Source organism: Stegodyphus dumicola, chromosome X1 (assembly GCF_044657685.1).
Source record: "Stegodyphus dumicola isolate Sdum_Otavi_A_Nest chromosome X1, ASM4465768v1".
Lineage (NCBI taxonomy): Eukaryota > Metazoa > Arthropoda > Arachnida > Araneae > Eresidae > Stegodyphus > Stegodyphus dumicola.
Genome location: NC_140780.1, coordinates 68,273,126 through 68,291,834, shown reverse-complemented (window position 1 = coordinate 68,291,834; position 18,709 = coordinate 68,273,126). Strand labels below are relative to the sequence as shown.

The following is an 18,709-nucleotide window of genomic DNA, read 5'->3' as shown; positions in this document are numbered from 1 at the left end:
ATTTATTTTATGGTTTATGACTTTTGTTTCCAAGATGTTTTTCGAAATCTGTTTTTAGAATGGTGTTTTTGAGCCCTTTCAAAAAAAAAAAATAAGTATATATGTATAGCTCTTTTAATGTCAATATATTGCGAGTTTGATTCTTACTCTTTTTGATCTGTTATGTCACTAATTCTGTGTGTGAATTAAGATAGTTTTATATATAACACCTGCTTCAAAGCTAACAGTAAAGTTTATTTTGTTTATTTGTCATTTAAAATTACCTGCTTTTTGACTTTCGGTGCCATTTTTGTACCTGCGCTAAAATTATTTACTTTTCTCGAAGATTATTATCCATTTTATTCTGTGTATGTGTAATAACTGTATAATTTTTTTTTTCTTTCATTGTTCATGTTGTACCCATACATTAAAAAGCTCTTTCGCTTACTGTACACCTGTCGTATAAGGAAAATCATTTGCTTTTCTATCGACTGCAATCATGATTTTTGTAACAATGTAGCACATTGCTGGAATTTAAAACAAAGAAGGCTACTTTCGAAGTTTTATATATTAAGAAACAATATTAGATATTTCTCTTTGTGTATAGATATTCTTTAATTTCAAAGTAGTTAAAATCTAATGATTCCTCCCCCCCCTTGGCCTCTTCTAGTGTAATTTGTCATCATTTTTGTGCACTCTTGGATTGCAGAACATATCATGAAAGAAAAAGAACGGAGAAATAGTGCAGAGCAAAAAGACATCTGTGGCTGGTAAATCTTGTTTTATATTAACTTTATTTTCACTAGAAAAGCTTGAATGTTATAATTTGTTGGTCCCTTTTCACATGTTGCTTTATATTGGAGTTTTACTACTTATTTATTTTACGTGAACGCTTCACATTATTTTTTAATATTTAGTGTAGCGTCTATGCATTAATTTCTTAGGTTTTGAATTCCATATTGAAGTGTCTGAATTGGTTCTTTCTTTATATTGTATTGTAATATTCGAAGTGAGGGTGAACTGTTAATCACACTATAATTATCAGAAGCCTGAAATTTGTTAGAGTTCTGTTGCTTCTTAGTGGTTTCAAAATTACTGCTGTAGTTTAATTTTTTCTAAGTGGCCTCCTTTCGCATTACGAGAAGGAGGCTAAGCATTTTCCTCTCTGTCTGGCCTAATATTTTCCTTGTCCAACGGGGTCTTCTCTTCCCAGCAGGTCAGTGTATACTCTGCCTGTGTATAAACCAATTTTGTTTCAGTTTTTTCCGAATTTAGAGTCTGTCTATCAAGTGCTGTTTCTCTTAAAACCATTGAAAGTAAAATGTTGAACAAAAAAGAAATGTAAATAAAAATTTAATGTGTACTCGTAATGAAAGTTAGTGGGGCCAAATTGTCTTCTGTTAAGGCTGCTCAAAATGTGCTTTTTAATAGTTGTGTTAAGCATACTTTATTAAATTTTTCCCTTAATCTGAACTATTTTGGCATATTGGGAAGTTTTATGAACCTATTTGCGAAGATCTATTTAAAATTGATTTCACAAATAAAAATTCGTTTTGACATCAAATCAGAGATGTTTTATTATTATCGAAGTAAAATTCTGCAGAATAACTTTCCACTTTGTTTTGCAAAGCACTCTGAAAGTTTGTTTTGGACTTCTTTCCGTTCTCTTGGCAAATGCATGACAGAAATATTTTTTGAGAAAGCTGATGTCTTTTCCTTATAAGAATGATTGGTGCAACTGTATGCGTGCCGCTGTAAAGAGCACATGTTTTTTCTTTAATTGGGTAATTCTTCGCTAGAAGATCAGACATTGCTTTTTGTGTTATTTAACAATTTCTTCTTCTTATCTTCAGTTAAAAGCTCTTCTTCATAATGAGCGCTTTTATTATCAAGGGGTTTTATAAGTACCCAATTCTTCTTTTGTAATTTTCTGATTCATTGTTTGACGTCTCTGTCTTCCATATGTGAAAATTCTTCGGCATCGATTGCTTTTGAAATTTGTAAGATTTTTCGGACTTCATTTTCAGTCGATGGAAATTGTTTAAAGTAGCAGACAAATTCTTTCCGGTGTTGATGGATGAATGTTGCACCACGTATGAATGAAATTCTAGCAGTGGACAAATAAAATGGGATCCTTTAAGGTACTGCTATACGGAAAATCACGCTTTACAAGTCTGCGCTCAGCAAGTACCTGCCGTATTAAAAATGATAGACTACGAAATATGACTTGAAGAATGGTATGAGTTATTTGGAATGTAGATTGGGAGTTTAGTCGTGATAGGTAAACAGTCTATACAGATGTCCGGAAATAATAAAAATTTAGATGGGTGTACTATAAAGTATTTTACTCCTGGACCATGGATTAGTCATAAACAGTACTTGTGTAAAAACAGATTAAAGTATATGAATCCCCTGTTTAAGAAAGGAATTTCTCTATGACAGTATGCAGTCTGTATCATTGCTGGAATAGTGAGGTGTTGCGTCTTCAGGGAAACAAAATCTGTTATTTTGTAATTTTTCCTGAAAATGTGTGTTTAAATTTTGTTACCTAGGTAACCTATTTTTAACTCTTTCTATATGAAAATGAAACCAAATACAGACAAAGAAATAAAATTGCATTCCTTCCCTTGGTGCAGTTATTAACAACTTTAACTTAATGGGAGCCAATTTTAAGTTTATAAAATTTTGGCTAGCTGCAATTATATATTGCACTTTTAATATTTCAGTTATAAGTGCATTACACAAAGTATAAAAATGTGTGGTATAATATCTTAAAGAAAAGGTATACTCTTTGTATTATTTACAAAAAAATTCAGCAAGATGAAAATTAAATACAGGGAAATCGTATTTTAATGTGAAATTTAACATTGCATTTCTTCTGAGAGTTTTTTTTTCTACCTCTGGTACATGCGATGTTATTGCTAAATCCATGCAATCGTCCGGATGTTTGTTTGTTATTCTGTATCTGAACATTGATTTTAACAATTTTGTTGTTGAAAATCCTCTTTCACATTTTTCAGTAGGTCGAAAGGAGGAATTTATCTTTTTGAAAGTTTAACAGTTCATGATTTTTCTGATCTAGGACTATTCAAATGGCTTTTTGTGATATTCTTCATCTTAATTAGGATGAAAACCAATTATTTCTATTTCTAGATCAGTAGAATTAACATATTTGCAATCTTTTTTGCTGGATTGCTGGGATAACTTCATTGAAAGTCTTTCGCACACCGACCATTCTGTGTGGAAAGTTGCTAAAGCTCTAGATATGATATTTTCTACTACTTTTCCTTATCTTTTTATCTGCGATTAAATTCGCATGTAGGTATGGCGGTTAAAACCTGTATTTTGATTTGTGATCTGACTTCGTCCATCCAAAAATGGAGTTGCTTAGCTTTTGCGAAATGTTTGATTTTGTTCAAGGAGGCGTAAATTCTCGCTATATTACTGAAGCAGAGAGAATTTTAAAAAGCGCATCATTTGGTAAAGCACGGAATTTTACTTGAAAAACCCAATGTACAAATTTTGACTTCCTATTGAAGGGTAAGTTCTATAGTGTAATGATCGCATGAAATCGACGGACATTTCATTGTTGGAAAAGGAAAAATAATTTATTTATTTTTTTTTTAAATTTCTTGTTCATGTAAAGGAGGAATTGCTGGCTGTTGTAAGCATTGTGTCGCTGTTTTGATTTTAACGTTCACTGAATGTAAGCAAATGATTTCATATGTATTTAACTTGGAATGTCCAGAAATTCTTTGCTGTCAAAAGTGTGTTTTTTTTCCATAAAATTTATTTTGAATCATTATATACTAAAAATATATTGATCTATATATGCGTTTATTGTATTTATACATACATAATAGCACACATAATACATAGCATTATATGTTATACATTATATTATAATTTATACATAATATATAGCTATTTAGCTTAATTTCTAAAATTAGAAGTGCCGAAGCCCTATGGAAGACCGTCAGCAAATAGGGAACAAGAGTAAATAAATAAAACGACTATTAAACTAATTAATAATTTTAAAATTCAATAGTCAGTTATTATCAAATTAATTAATATCTACTTAATTATTGTTTATTAAATGCTATTTAATCAATAATTATATATAATTAATTACAATTTAATTGATAGCTATTAGATAATTAGTTAATTATTTATTGAAAGATTTAATAAATAAAGATTAAAGTAATTAAATATTTAAAATTAAATTAAATGTAAACAGATAAATTTCAATTTAATAAGCGATTTTTAATATAAATTTATTGCTAAAAATAAAATTTTCAAGATAGAATTCCTACTGAAATTGTTATTCAATTACAATATTCAATTACAAGTGCAGCATCCTTCTTGTTTAGAGCTCTGGTGCACTCCGGCTGGAATTATGATTTTTTACAAAAACTAAGAAGCATCGGAGCCGGGATCCGGGGAGCTCCGGCCCAATTTAAGCTCTGATCGTAGGGTGAAAAAACTTCTTTTATCATCACAAAAATTAAATATTATTAAAATAATATAAAGTAATAATTAAAATTTATAAAGTATAGCTGATGAAAATTCAGATAATGCTGAAAACAGGGCAAAAGAAAATGATGGTGTTAGCGTATGAGAGGGTGGAAACTAAAAATGAGGGAAATCTTGGTGAGAGAGAATGTTTTCTTTGACCGCGGCTTTTTGTTGATATAATTATAGGCATTAAACGGATGTGTGACACGGGTAAAATGAGTCCTCAATCTGAATCCTAAGGATGAATGTAAAGTTACTGGTTACACTTTTCGCTCCCCGTATTTGGTTACACTTGTGGATACTGTGACAAGACGATGTATAGAACAATGAGCCATTTATTGCAGTATTTCACTCTTATTGTACTCGTTGTCACTTTACGCACATTTAAGAACACAAATTTTCCTTCCTGCGAGGATAACTAACTCTAACCATCGATAACAATACACTAGATACGATAGCATGGCGAGAAATTTACGCGTTCCTACTCAAGTCCCCCAAATTTAGTGCCATTCCTAAAAGGAAAGGTTTCCGAATATCAGTGAGGGGACTTTACTTGAATGTCTCATGTTCTCATTAGTTCGCATTTCTAGGGAAATTGAGTATTGCAAGATCTGCTTATTGTTAAACTAAAACGTTAGGAATTCTACTTTTTCCCCTTGAAATTGTAGTTCAGTTTTGTAAAATGAAGTACCGGACTTCATCTTAGTTAGGGCTCCGGTGCGCTCCAGCTAGAATTGTAATTTATTTTAAAAATTGAGAAGTACCGGTGCTGGGCTCTGATGCATTTTAAGCACTGGCTATTATATACATAATAGCACTACTTATCAGATGCAATTTTGAGAATATCAACAAGCAAACCACTTAAAAATGAAAAAAAGACACTTGTAAAAGAAATATTAGTGTTCTATATGTATTATAGAAAATACATGAAATGAATAATACCATTACCAAACACTTCAAAAAAAAAAAAAAAGCAGATTAAGTATTTTCTACCTCAGTACTCAGTACTATAAAGCAATCCTGCCATATAACGTGTAGTTAATTTTTGATTACATAATATTACAAGCATTTTCTTTAGATTTGTCCTACGAGTGGTTAAAACTGATAGTTCAATCTCATCTCAAATCCGGGTGAACAAGCAGTGCAGTTTTTTTTTTTTTTTCGAATACAAGCGAGTTTCCCCTATAAAGTTCTTCATAAAGCATTCTTCTTCAGGCTGATAACCAATGTGCTTAGTCATATTCAAAGACCCTAATCTAACCTTACCTTTCCTTTAGATTCCATATTCACATGTTATATCTTTATCTGTTAAGATTTGTTCATAACAGGATCACCAAGCTTCTACCAATCCAGCAGGAGCATACTCAAAACGTCAAATCCATGTGATTGATAACAAAATCGATGTTTTCACCTTGCAAACCTTTATAAATGTTCCAAATTTTCTTAAGGATTCTTAATAACCTTATTATTTAGAAATGCGTTTATTGTTGTTTTTATATTAACAAAAGCATTTAAATATAAAATATCAATTTTAAAAATAACTGAAGTTTTCTTTTAACCAGATTTGCTTTTCTAATGCAGTTTTTAATTAGTAACATTATGTCTGAACAAAAAATTTAAGAATAAGTCTATTAAAAAGGTCTGTGATAAGTCTATTAATGATTAACATTGTATGAACTTCATCATCTTTGAATATGAAACACTGAACTAACTCTTTGGAAACATCCTAAATGAAAACACCGAGTCCATTTCAATCTAATACAAGAATAAATTATACATATCAAAATTCACAGTAAGAGCTTCTCCGTATTATATTACACAAAGATTAGAAACCAAGTCTCCACTTACAAAATCTTACACTGACATAATGGTCTTGTACTGAAACAGAATTATAGCAACATAGATGATATAAATTACATTATGCCAAAGAATTATTTAAATTTCCTGAATAAATTATAGCATTTAGAGTAAAGAAAGACACACAAAAAAAAATTTCAGATTTGTTGTAAAATTGGTGCCATGTCTTTATGCTATAATAACTTTACACATTATCTACACATATCTTTTCCTGTCAGTCAAGAAGATTGATGGAAATATTGTTCTTACAAAAATTATTCTGACATATATTTGGAGAAACATATATTTCTTTTTGAGTTACATGATCAACAGAAACTATACAGCTATAGCATATAAAAAACTTTGAAAAATTATATACTGAAACTTGTTGAAATTTGGGGAAATTTATTTGGTTCGATAATCAAGAGGTAAAAGTGGTTTATTAAAAATTTCTCAGTGCTATAAGAAACCAACGAGAATTTATGAGTATGTTTCGATATCATGTTTATCCATTATTGGGGCTAACATACATTGTTATCAGTTTATGTTTGCCCAAAATGGTCGAAGGTTGAGTAAAAATATTAGGAGTTTGAAGATAATCATCAATATACCTTAATATCTTTGCAACAGAAGTATAATACAAAAAAAAAAAAAAAAAAAATTATCAAATGAATTTTAGTATGCCATAACAGTTTCATGGGAAAATATAACACACCTCTTAGATAAACAACTACAATCATTATATACAACAGCCATTTCATTTAAAAAAAAGGCATAAATTACATTAATCAGATAAAATTTGTTGTAAGAGCTTCATTATCTGGTTAAAATTCTTAAGCAAACAAGAAACCATTTCAAGTACCATAACATAATTTTCATAAGAGAATTCCATCCATCACAAAATATTAAAAGCACTTTGGTAGAAATTTGATCATTTAAAAAGTACAATTTCATATAATGCACATTTTTTATTCTTTATTCTTACGGAAAACATTGTATTTTGAAAGAAAGACGACGCTTTCTTTCTTATAAGTACATAGACTCCAGAATTCTAATAATTATTATAAAAAAGGCATTTGCCAGCAAAATAACGGTTAACTATAAAATCATAACCATTTGTATAATATAACCATTTGTATGCACTGTCTTTGGTCGCACGTGTACAAGGAATGCATAAAAAAAAAACCTAACACTTTTATAAAATGCTGAAACTAGGTGTTGGATAATCAGAAAATACTTAAATATTTAGTATTTGAATGAGGTTGATTGTGTATGCTTTATATAGCTTTGTCCAAAAACAATGTACTATTCGTATGTAACACAGAATAAAGTATACTAAATTACTGTTGACAATTTCAGTTTCTTGGTGTATATTTCATAGCTGATTATACACATGTAATATTAATGTGTGCCAGTTTTCAATCGAAAGCACTACACAAGGGCATCATCTACACCCTTAGGTATAGATGAGCCTGAGCAAGCTTTACTGTAATCAAATAAACCATAAACATTTTACCTTAGACTATTCATTTAACAACTGCGGCAAAATTTGGTACACTTCTGTTATCAGGACCGAATTCAGAAATGTATGTATAAATGCGTTCACATATGCACGTATATATGTACGTATGCATGTATGTTTGTATATAAACACACATATAAAAGTGCATACACACATACATACATTTCTGAATCCAGTCCCTATAACAGAAGAGTACATAGATTTTTCTATATAATAAAACATAAAATTTATGTGTGTATTTTTTTTATAAGGAACAATATTTCTGATATGAATCAGCTGTCATCAACTAATGTCAAGAGCAAGTGAAAAACAAAAGAATAATTGTATAGAATTAAGATGTAATATATATTAAAAAAAATTTCTTTAGTGTAACTGTTCTTTTATTCATAGAATTTTATACTTGTATTTTCTTTTATTCAATCATTAACAGTTAGAAATGAATAGTGATTGGCTAAATATGCATATGTTCTTGTGTGTTTCATGCAGTTCTACTTCTGGTACTTACTCTGCGACATACTGAATTTAATTTTTATTTGGAAACTGATTAAATTAATTGTGATGGTGTGTGCTGAGAAATGGAATTTTGTGAAGAATATTTAAACTTGCCAATAAAAATAGGAATAATTTTAAAGTTTCTGTCAACATTTTTTATATTGTTATCAAATGTGACTTTAAAAAATTCTTTTTTTTTTTATAGTAAAATGTGAATTGCATTAAAACGGTATGATTTTATTTTAATTCCTTTATGAAAATAATTAACCTAAAAGACACACAGATCTCATTAACATATGAAAAACATAATAGTTCTATAAGCAATTCAAATTATATATTGTGATATACAGTAAGACCCCGCTTAATGCAGGGGATACGTTCCATCAAAATAGAGCGTAATGCGAAACAGCGCTAAACGAGGCTATCTTTACATGTAAATATTGGGGTTAGGGGAAGATGGCTAGGAAATTGGTTAGGTATTAAATTTAAAAAGTATGTTTTTTTAATAAAAATAAAACTAAACATTTATTTCTTAAAGCCCAAATTAATACCACATTAATATTTCTTGCAAAAATAAAAACAAAATATAAATAACAAAACGAATATTCTTAAAAAAAAACAAATAAAATTCTAAGTCAGTCATATTTAGTTAGCCTTCCGCGTTTTCAGTGTTCTGCCTTTTTGTGACAAAAGCATCTAATGTGTTTTGCCTTTTTCTTTTGCGTTGTTCTCTTAAAAGTTCTTCATAAACGGATAGAGCATCTCTAACACCATGCCTTACTTTTGAGCTCCTGTCAAAATTCGGATCATTTTCAATGAATTGATCCATTATTTCAGTTATGGTAGACAAACGCCATCGAAAGTTCATTTTGCTCTTCTTCTGAATCACTGCTGTCAACATTTTTGTTTTCTTCTTGTTCAGTTAATTCCTTGAGCTCATCATTAGAAAGACTAGCCGCTGCTTCTTGAATTATTTCTTCGACATCTTCCACATTTACCCCTTCAAAATATGTCTGTACAATACCGCACCAAACAAGAAATACAAGTACACTCTTTCGGATATGTATTTGAAACCTATCGCTGCATAATATTTCGTGGAATCCCCGTATGCTGCGAGCGATTTCGTGGAATCCCCGGGTTGAAATAAAAGAGCGCTAAACCGAAACAGCGTTAAGCGGTGTCTTACTGTATTCTAAAAGCAAAATTATATAATACATAATGATATAAATTAAATACATATAATAAATATATAAAACTCTATAAGGAATAATGATCATAACTGTAGAATAAATTCGAACACACATTATATCACTGTGCTGTGAATGGAAGAATATTTAATTAGAAATTTACCTTTTATATATATTTGATAACATGGAACAGTAAAACATAAAGATCACAAGAAGCTATGAAAATAGGTTATGCAACTTAAGAAACAACAAGTTCTATGAAATGCACTTTAAGTTACTGCAATATCATGAGACACCATAAATAACCATAAGACGCGATAACTTAAGACAATATCATAAGACATACTACCAAGATAAGTATAATTTGTTCCTTCTTTTACATCAATAAGTTTTCTTTAAAAATTTAACCAGTGAATGCCAAAACAAACTTATTATCGGTGCCTTTGATGCAAGGTCACACAAAGATAAACTCGATTTAGCAAATTTCTGAAACATTAAAGTCAAAAGTGTTAAATTACAACTGTTAAGAAAGCAACTGTCTGGCAAATTTTAATTCTTATATGAAAACTGAATTAAATTTCGAATGAGTGACTGGGCTTGTACAGTATTTTAGAAGATATTTCATGTTCATACACTGAAAATAAATTGCACTTTAATGAAAGAGCTGGAAATATAGTCTGCATGATGCATAAAATATGATCAAAACTATTTGTTAAATACTTAATGCTTACTTTCAGGAATGTAGCTAGAGGGTAACAGTTTTTATATATTATTCTGAAAAATAACTTAAGATTGATTTGCAACACTTGGTATAAATAAAGATATTTTTCACCAAAGAATTAATATTATTTTCAGACTTTTTACTGTCAAACTAAATGTAGAAGCTAGACGATTTGAATATTTCATCTAACCTCTTCATTTAATGACATAAATGTATTTTTAACAGAATTAATTTTTACTCAGGGAAAGAACATGTTGTCTAGCTGCCCCGGTTTCAGCCCAGCTTTAATACAGAAAGCCAAAACACATCAAATACAATTGAATGATACAGCATTTTAAAATGTTGCAAAAATTTTAAATGCAATTTTGTGGAAGAGCTATTGCAATTAACTACATACTAAAACTTTGACCAAAAATTCAAGAAAACAAAGATACTCCCTTTTCTTTCCAATGAACAAAAGTCATATACTAACATAGGGATGCTCAACTTATTGTTCTGAGATGTCCAATACCTAGAAATTCTATATATTGTAGAATAGAACCTGCGTCTGAAAACAGACGACAGGTAAAACATAATTCAAATACTTTACTTTTAGCCTGGAAGCAGGTGTTCTATATTAAACTGTCTTAATTCACATACAGAATTAGTGATATAAAAGCTCAAAATATTGTAAGAATTAAACACGCATTATACAGTCAAAAGTCTTTAATCCGGACTCGTCGGGACTTCGGCGATTCCGAATTATCGATTTTTACGGATTATAGATCATCAGTTTAAATCTGGTAAGATGGCATGCAGAAATTATAAAATGAAAAATATGAAACCGTAATTTATGAAATAAAGAGCAATTATGATCTAAAGGGTATCAAAATTTACAAAAAAAAAAAAATCTTAATATTTATTTGTTTACTTTATTAAACATTTCTTTCAACGCGCGCATGCGTAAAGCATACATTACGCATAGTCGAAAGTAGAAAACTGCAACCAGAAAACTATTTCATCAAAAACACCATTCTAAAAACAGATTTCGAAAAACATCTTGGAAAGAAAAGTCATAAACCATAAAATAAATATTTCATTCAGAATTTTAACGCAAGAACCGTTTCTAATTTTAAGTTCTTTACTTAGGTACACTCATCCATGAGAGAGGACAGCTTAGTCCAATGTTCAAGAAATTATCCTGTAATATTACCACATCACTTTAATGAAATTATAGCAATATTTCACTCAGGGAAAGAACATATTGTCTAGCTGCCCGGGTTCGAGCCCAGCTTTAATACAGCAAGCCAAAACACATCAAATGCCATTGAATGATATACCATTTTGAAATGTTGCAAGAAATATAAATAAAATTTCGTGAATGAGCTATTGCAATTACCTATATATTAAAATTTTGACCAAAAATTCAACAAAACTAAGATACTCTTTTTTCCTTTCGAAGGAATCAAAGTCATATACTAATGTAGGGATGCTCAACTTATTGTACTATAAAACCTAAACATAGGAATGAGATTTTGTCAGCTATGTGAGATGTCCAATACCGAGAAATTCCATAAATCGTAGATTAGAACGTACCTCTCAAAACAAACGAAAGGTAAAACACAATTCAAATACTTTACTTTTAGTCTTGAAGCAGATGTTCTATATTAAACTGTCATAGCTCACATACAGAATTAGTAATATAATAGCTCAAAATGTTGTAAGAACCAAACACGCATTATATAAACATTAAAAAAAAATTCTACATACATTTATTAGTGTTACGAGGGTTTATTCTGAAATATTATAATGTCACTTTCAGTGAAATGATAGAAATTTTCACTCAGGGAAGGGACATTCTGTCTGGCTGCCTGGGTTCCATACCAACTTCTGTTACAAAAGTTTCATAGAAGAATTTTAAAAATCTAGAAACGAAACTTATGAAGAAATTATTGTCCATAATGGGTTCTATGATTTAGTCATTCTTACAGACATAATAACTAAAATCTTAAACTTGAAGGGGGGGGAGAACTAAACTAAAGTTTTTGAATTTAAGGGTATTTTAAATTAATTTTAAATCAGAATTAATTTTGTAAAAATATTACACTAATATAAGGAATATACATTTTTACCATAATGCAATGTACATTTTGCCACTTTGAAAATCTGGAGTACTAAAGCGTGAAATATAAGAAAACTGAAACAAACATTTGGAAAATCTCATCGAGCTTAAATTAGTTTCTAAATTAGATGTTTTGAGTGTATTTAAAATTAGGCCAACTACTACGTTCACTTCAAACCCATTACATAAGACTAGTATTTAAGAAAAATGGTAAAAGATTGCAAATATGTTAACAATTCTACTGATCTAGAAATAGAAATAATTGGTTTTCATCCTAATTAAGATGAAGAATATCACAAAAAGCCATTTGAATAGTCCTAGATCAGAAAAATCATGAACTGTTAAACTTTTAAAAAGATAAATTCCTGCTTTTGATCTACTTAAAAATGTGAAAGAGGATTTTCAACAATAAACTTGTTAAAATCAATGTTCAGATACAGAATAACAAACAAACATCCGGACGACTGCATGGATTTAGCAATAAAATCGCATGTACCAGAGGGAGAAAAAAAAACTCTCAGAAAAATGCAATGTTAAATTTCACATTAAAATATAATTTCCCTGTATTTAATTTTCATCTTGCTGAATTTTTTTGTAAATAATACAAAGAGTATACCTTTTCTTTAAGATATTATACCACACATTTTTATACTTTGTGTAATGCACTTATAACTGAAATATTAAAAGTGCAATATATAATTGCAGCTAGCCAAAATTTTATAAACTTAAAATTGGCTCCCATTAAGTTAAAGTTGTTAATAACTGCACCAAGGGAAGGAATGCAATTTTATTTCTTTGTCTGTATTTGGTTTCATTTTCATATAGAAAGAGTTAAAAATAGGTTACCTAGGTAACAAAATTTAAACACACATTTTCAGGAAAAATTACAGAATAACAGATTTTGTTTCCCTGAAGACACAACACCTTGCTATTCCAGCTATGATACAGACTGCATACTGTCATAGAGAAATTCCTTTCTTAAACAGGGAATTTATATACTTTAATCTGTTTTTACACAAGTACTGTTTATGACTAATCCATGGTCCAGGAGTAAAATACTTTATAGTACACCCATCTAAATTTTTATTATTTCCGGTCATCTGTATAGACTGTTTACCTATCACGACTAAACTCCCAATCTGCATTCCAAATAACTCATACCATTCTTCAAGTCATATTTCGTAGTCTATCATTTTTAATACGGCAGGTACTTGCTGAGCGCAGACTTAGCATGATTTCGCGTATAGCAGTACCTTAAAGGATCCCATTTTATTTGTCCACTGCTAGAATTTCATTCATACGTGGTGCAACATTCATCCATCAACACCGGAAAGAATTTATCTGCTACTTTAAACAATTTCCATCGACTGAAAATGAAGAAGAAATGCAATACAGTCAAAAGTCGTTAATCCGGACTCGTCGGGACTTCGGCGATTCCGGATTATCGATTTTTCTGGATTATAGATCATCAGTTTAAATCTCGTAAGATGGCATGCAGAAATTTTAAAATAAAAATATTAAACCTTAATTTATGAAATAAAGAACCATTATAATTTAAAGGGTATCAAAATTTACAAAAAGAAAAGCTTAATATTTATTTGTTTACTTTATTAAACATTTCTTTCAATGTAAGTTGTTTTAAGTTGCTTCGTTTTATGTGATAATACTTTCTCTTTAATTCTATAAACAGACACAATTTCTTGTTCAGTTACAAAGTTCCGCTGTTCAAGTCCCGTTAATTGTTGTGCCGAGAATACCGAAGAACTTGTCAATCGAAATTTTTTCGTTTTCACCAACCTCTCTGTCACATTCTTCATGTCTTTATCCATTTTTTGCAGCAATTCCACTTTTTGTTTGATGAACATCGAAACATAGTTTCGTTTTGTACGATCCTTTGGGAGCTCCAGAATCGGAAATTCTATTTGACATAATCGAAAGTTCAAGTTTACTTTTATAAAATTGCTATTACAGTCTGCAAAAAATAATAATCCGGATCCAATTCGAAGATTAAGTAACAACGCAATCATCAACATTAACTGAAATAGATAACTAGATAATTTTAGATTATGCCGTCCGTTATACATAAAACGCGCACGCGAAAACGTATTCTGCGCTTGCGCACACACATATGCGCAGTGGTAAAAGGTCTTACGCGAACGCGTAAACGCCTATGCGCATGTGTCAACGCGGCGCATGCGCAGAAAGTTTTAAGCTTTGAGGTCCGGATTATAGATCATTGCGGATTATGGGTGTCCGAATTAACGAACAAACAAACATCCGGACGACTGCATGGATTTAGCAATAACATCGCATGTACCAGAGGGAGAAAAAAAACTCTCAGAAGAAATGCAATGTTAAATTTCACATTAAAATATGATTTCCCTGTATTTAATTTTCATCTTGCTGAATTTTTTTGTAAATAATACAAAGAGTATACCTTTTCTTTAAGATATTATACCACACATTTTTATACTTTGTGTAATGCACTTATAACTGAAATATTCAAAGTGCAATATATAATTACATCCAGCCAAAATTTTATAAACTTAAAATTGGCTCCCATTAAGTTAAAGTTGTTAATAACTGCACCAAGGGAAGGAATGCAATTTTATTTCTTTGTCTGTATTTGGTTTCATTTTCATATAGAAAGAGTTAAAAATAGGTTACCTAGGTAACAAAATTTAAACACACATTTTCAGGAAAAATTACAGAATAACAGATTTTGTTTCCCTGAAGACACAACACCTCGCTATTCCAGCTATGATACAGACTGCATACTGTCGTAGAGAAATTCCTTTCTTAAACAGGGAATTCATATACTTTAATCTGTTTTTACACAAGTACTGTTTATGACTAATCCATGGTCCAGGAGTAAAATACTTTATAGTACACCCATCTAAATTTTTATTATTTCCGGTCATCTGTATAGACTGTTTACCTATCACGACTAAACTCCCAATCTGCATTCCAAATAACTCATACCATTCTTCAAGTCATATTTCGTAGTCTATCATTTTTAATACGGCAGGTACTTGCTGAGCGCAGACTTAGCATGATTTCGCGTATAGCAGTACCTTAAAGGATCCCATTTTATTTGTCCACTGCTAGAATTTCATTCATACGTGGTGCAACATTCATCCATCAACACCGGAAAGAATTTATCTGCTACTTTAAACAATTTCCATCGACTGAAAATGAAGAAGAAATGCAATACAGTCAAAAGTCGTTAATCCGGACTCGTCGGGACTTCGGCGATTCCGGATTATCGATTTTTCTGGATTATAGATCATCAGTTTAAATCTCGTAAGATGGCATGCAGAAATTTTAAAATAAAAATATTAAACCTTAATTTATGAAATAAAGAACCATTATAATTTAAAGGGTATCAAAATTTACAAAAAGAAAAGCTTAATATTTATTTGTTTACTTTATTAAACATTTCTTTCAATGTAAGTTGTTTTAAGTTGCTTCGTTTTATGTGATAATACTTTCTCTTTAATTCTATAAACAGACACAATTTCTTGTTCAGTTACAAAGTTCCGCTGTTCAAGTCCCGTTAATTGTTGTGCCGAGAATACCGAAGAACTTGTCAATCGAAATTTTTTCGTTTTCACCAACCTCTCTGTCACATTCTTCATGTCTTTATCCATTTTTTGCAGCAATTCCACTTTTTGTTTGATGAACATCGAAACATAGTTTCGTTTTGTACGATCCTTTGGGAGCTCCAGAATCGGAAATTCTATTTGACATAATCGAAAGTTCAAGTTTACTTTTATAAAATTGCTATTACAGTCTGCAAAAAATAATAATCCGGATCCAATTCGAAGATTAAGTAACAACGCAATCATCAACATTAACTGAAATAGATAACTAGATAATTTTAGATTATGCCGTCCGTTATACATAAAACGCGCACGCGAAAACGTATTCTGCGCTTGCGCACACACATATGCGCAGTGGTAAAAGGTCTTACGCGAACGCGTAAACGCCTATGCGCATGTGTCAACGCGGCGCATGCGCAGAAAGTTTTAAGCTTTGAGGTCCGGATTATAGATCATTGCGGATTATGGGTGTCCGAATTAACGAACAAACAAACATCCGGACGACTGCATGGATTTAGCAATAACATCGCATGTACCAGAGGGAGAAAAAAAACTCTCAGAAGAAATGCAATGTTAAATTTCACATTAAAATATGATTTCCCTGTATTTAATTTTCATCTTGCTGAATTTTTTTGTAAATAATACAAAGAGTATACCTTTTCTTTAAGATATTATACCACACATTTTTATACTTTGTGTAATGCACTTATAACTGAAATATTCAAAGTGCAATATATAATTACATCCAGCCAAAATTTTATAAACTTAAAATTGGCTCCCATTAAGTTAAAGTTGTTAATAACTGCACCAAGGGAAGGAATGCAATTTTATTTCTTTGTCTGTATTTGGTTTCATTTTCATATAGAAAGAGTTAAAAATAGGTTACTTAGGTAACAAAATTTAAACACACATTTTCAGGAAAAATTACAGAATAACAGATTTTGTTTCCCTGAAGACACAACACCTCGCTATTCCAGCTATGATACAGACTGCATACTGTCGTAGAGAAATTCCTTTCTTAAACAGGGAATTCATATACTTTAATCTGTTTTTACACAAGTACTGTTTATGACTAATCCATGGTCCAGGAGTAAAATACTTTATAGTACACCCATCTAAATTTTTATTATTTATGGTCATCTGTATAGACTGTTTACCTATCACGACTAAACTCCCAATCTGCATTCCAAATAACTCATACCATTCTTCAAGTCATATTTCGTAGTCTATCATTTTTAATACGGCAGGTACTTGCTGAGCGCAGACTTAGCATGATTTCGCGTATAGCAGTACCTTAAAGGATCCCATTTTATTTGACCACTGCTAGAATTTCATTCATACGTGGTGCAACATTCATCCATCAACACCGGAAAGAATTTATCTGCTACTTTAAACAATTTCCATCGACTGAAAATGAAGTCCGAAAAATCTTACAAATTTCAAAAGCAATCGATGCCGAAGAATTTTCACATATGGAAGACAGAGAAGTCAAACAATGAATCAGAAAATTACAAAAGAAGAATTGGGGTCTTATAAAACCCCTTGATAATAAAAGCGCTCATTATGAAGTAGAGCTTTTAACTGAAGATAAGATGAAGAAATTGTTAAATAACACAAAAAGCAATGTCTGATCTTCTAGCGAAGAATTACCCAATTAAAGAAAAAACATGTGCTCTTTACAGCGGCACGCATACAGTTGCATCAATCATTCTTATAAGCAAAAGACATCAGCTTTCTCAAAAAATATTTCTGTCATGCATTTGCCAAGAGAACGGAAAGAAGTCCAAAAGAAACTTTCAGTGTGCTTTGCAAAACAAAGTGGAAAGTTATTCTGCAGAATTTTACTTCGATAATAATAAAACATCTCTGATTTGATTTCAAAACGAATTTTTATTTGTGAAATCAATTTTAAATAGATCTTCGCAAATAGGTTCATAAAACTTCCCAATATGCCAAAATAATTCAGATTAAGGGAAAATTTTAATAAAGTATGCTTAAAACAACTAATAAAAAGCACATTTTGAGCAGCCTTAACAGAAGACAATTTGGCCCCACTAACTTTCATTACGAGTACTCATTAAATTTTTATTTACATTTCTTTTTTGTTCAACATTTAACTTTCAATGGTTTTAAGAGAAACAGCACTTGATAGACAGACTCTAAATTCGGAAAAAATTGAAACAAAATTGGTTTATACACAGGCAGAGTAATTACACTGACCTGTTGGGAAGAAAAGACCCCGTTAGACAAGGAAAATATTAGGCCAGACAGAGAGGAAAATGATTAGCCTCCTCCTCGTAATGCAAAAGGAGGCCACTTGGGAAAAAATTACACTACAGCAGTAATTTTGAAACCACTAAGAAGCAACAGAACTCTAACAAATCTCAGACTTCTGATAATTATAGTGTGATTAACAGTTCAACCTCACTTCGAATATTACAATACAATATAAAGAAAGAATCAATTCAGACACTTCAATATGGAATTCAAAACCTAAGAAATTAATGCATAGACGCTACCCTAAACATTAAAACATAATGTGAAGCAATTCAGAAGTCAAACAACAAAAATCAGCGTCAATTCACAAAACTTTCACAGGACTAGTTTCGATGGTTTTACCGAACCATCATCTTCAGCTGCAAAACCGCAAATGAACAAGATAGGAAATAATATTTTGTGAATTGACGCTGATTTTTGTTGTTTGACTTCTGAATTGGTATTTGTTCGGCGTGTTATTGTGTCTTAATTATAATG

General features: G+C 30.7%; 2 long non-coding RNA genes across 4 annotated transcripts in view; one reads left to right on the top strand and one right to left on the bottom strand.

Moving 5' to 3' along the window:
• Positions 1-18,709, bottom strand: part of LOC146993178 (uncharacterized) — an 880,479-nt gene that overhangs the window by 474,545 nt on the left and 387,225 nt on the right. The gene's annotated exons all lie outside the window — the stretch shown is intronic.
• Positions 656-18,709, top strand: part of LOC146993172 (uncharacterized) — an 880,419-nt gene continuing 862,365 nt past the window's right edge. The window contains exon 1 of one of the 2 annotated variants that reach the window (XR_015038634.1): positions 656-749. This is a non-coding gene — a long non-coding RNA (uncharacterized LOC146993172). The remainder of the gene's footprint in view (positions 750-18,709) is intronic. The other variant, XR_015038635.1, reaches the window with a different exon arrangement.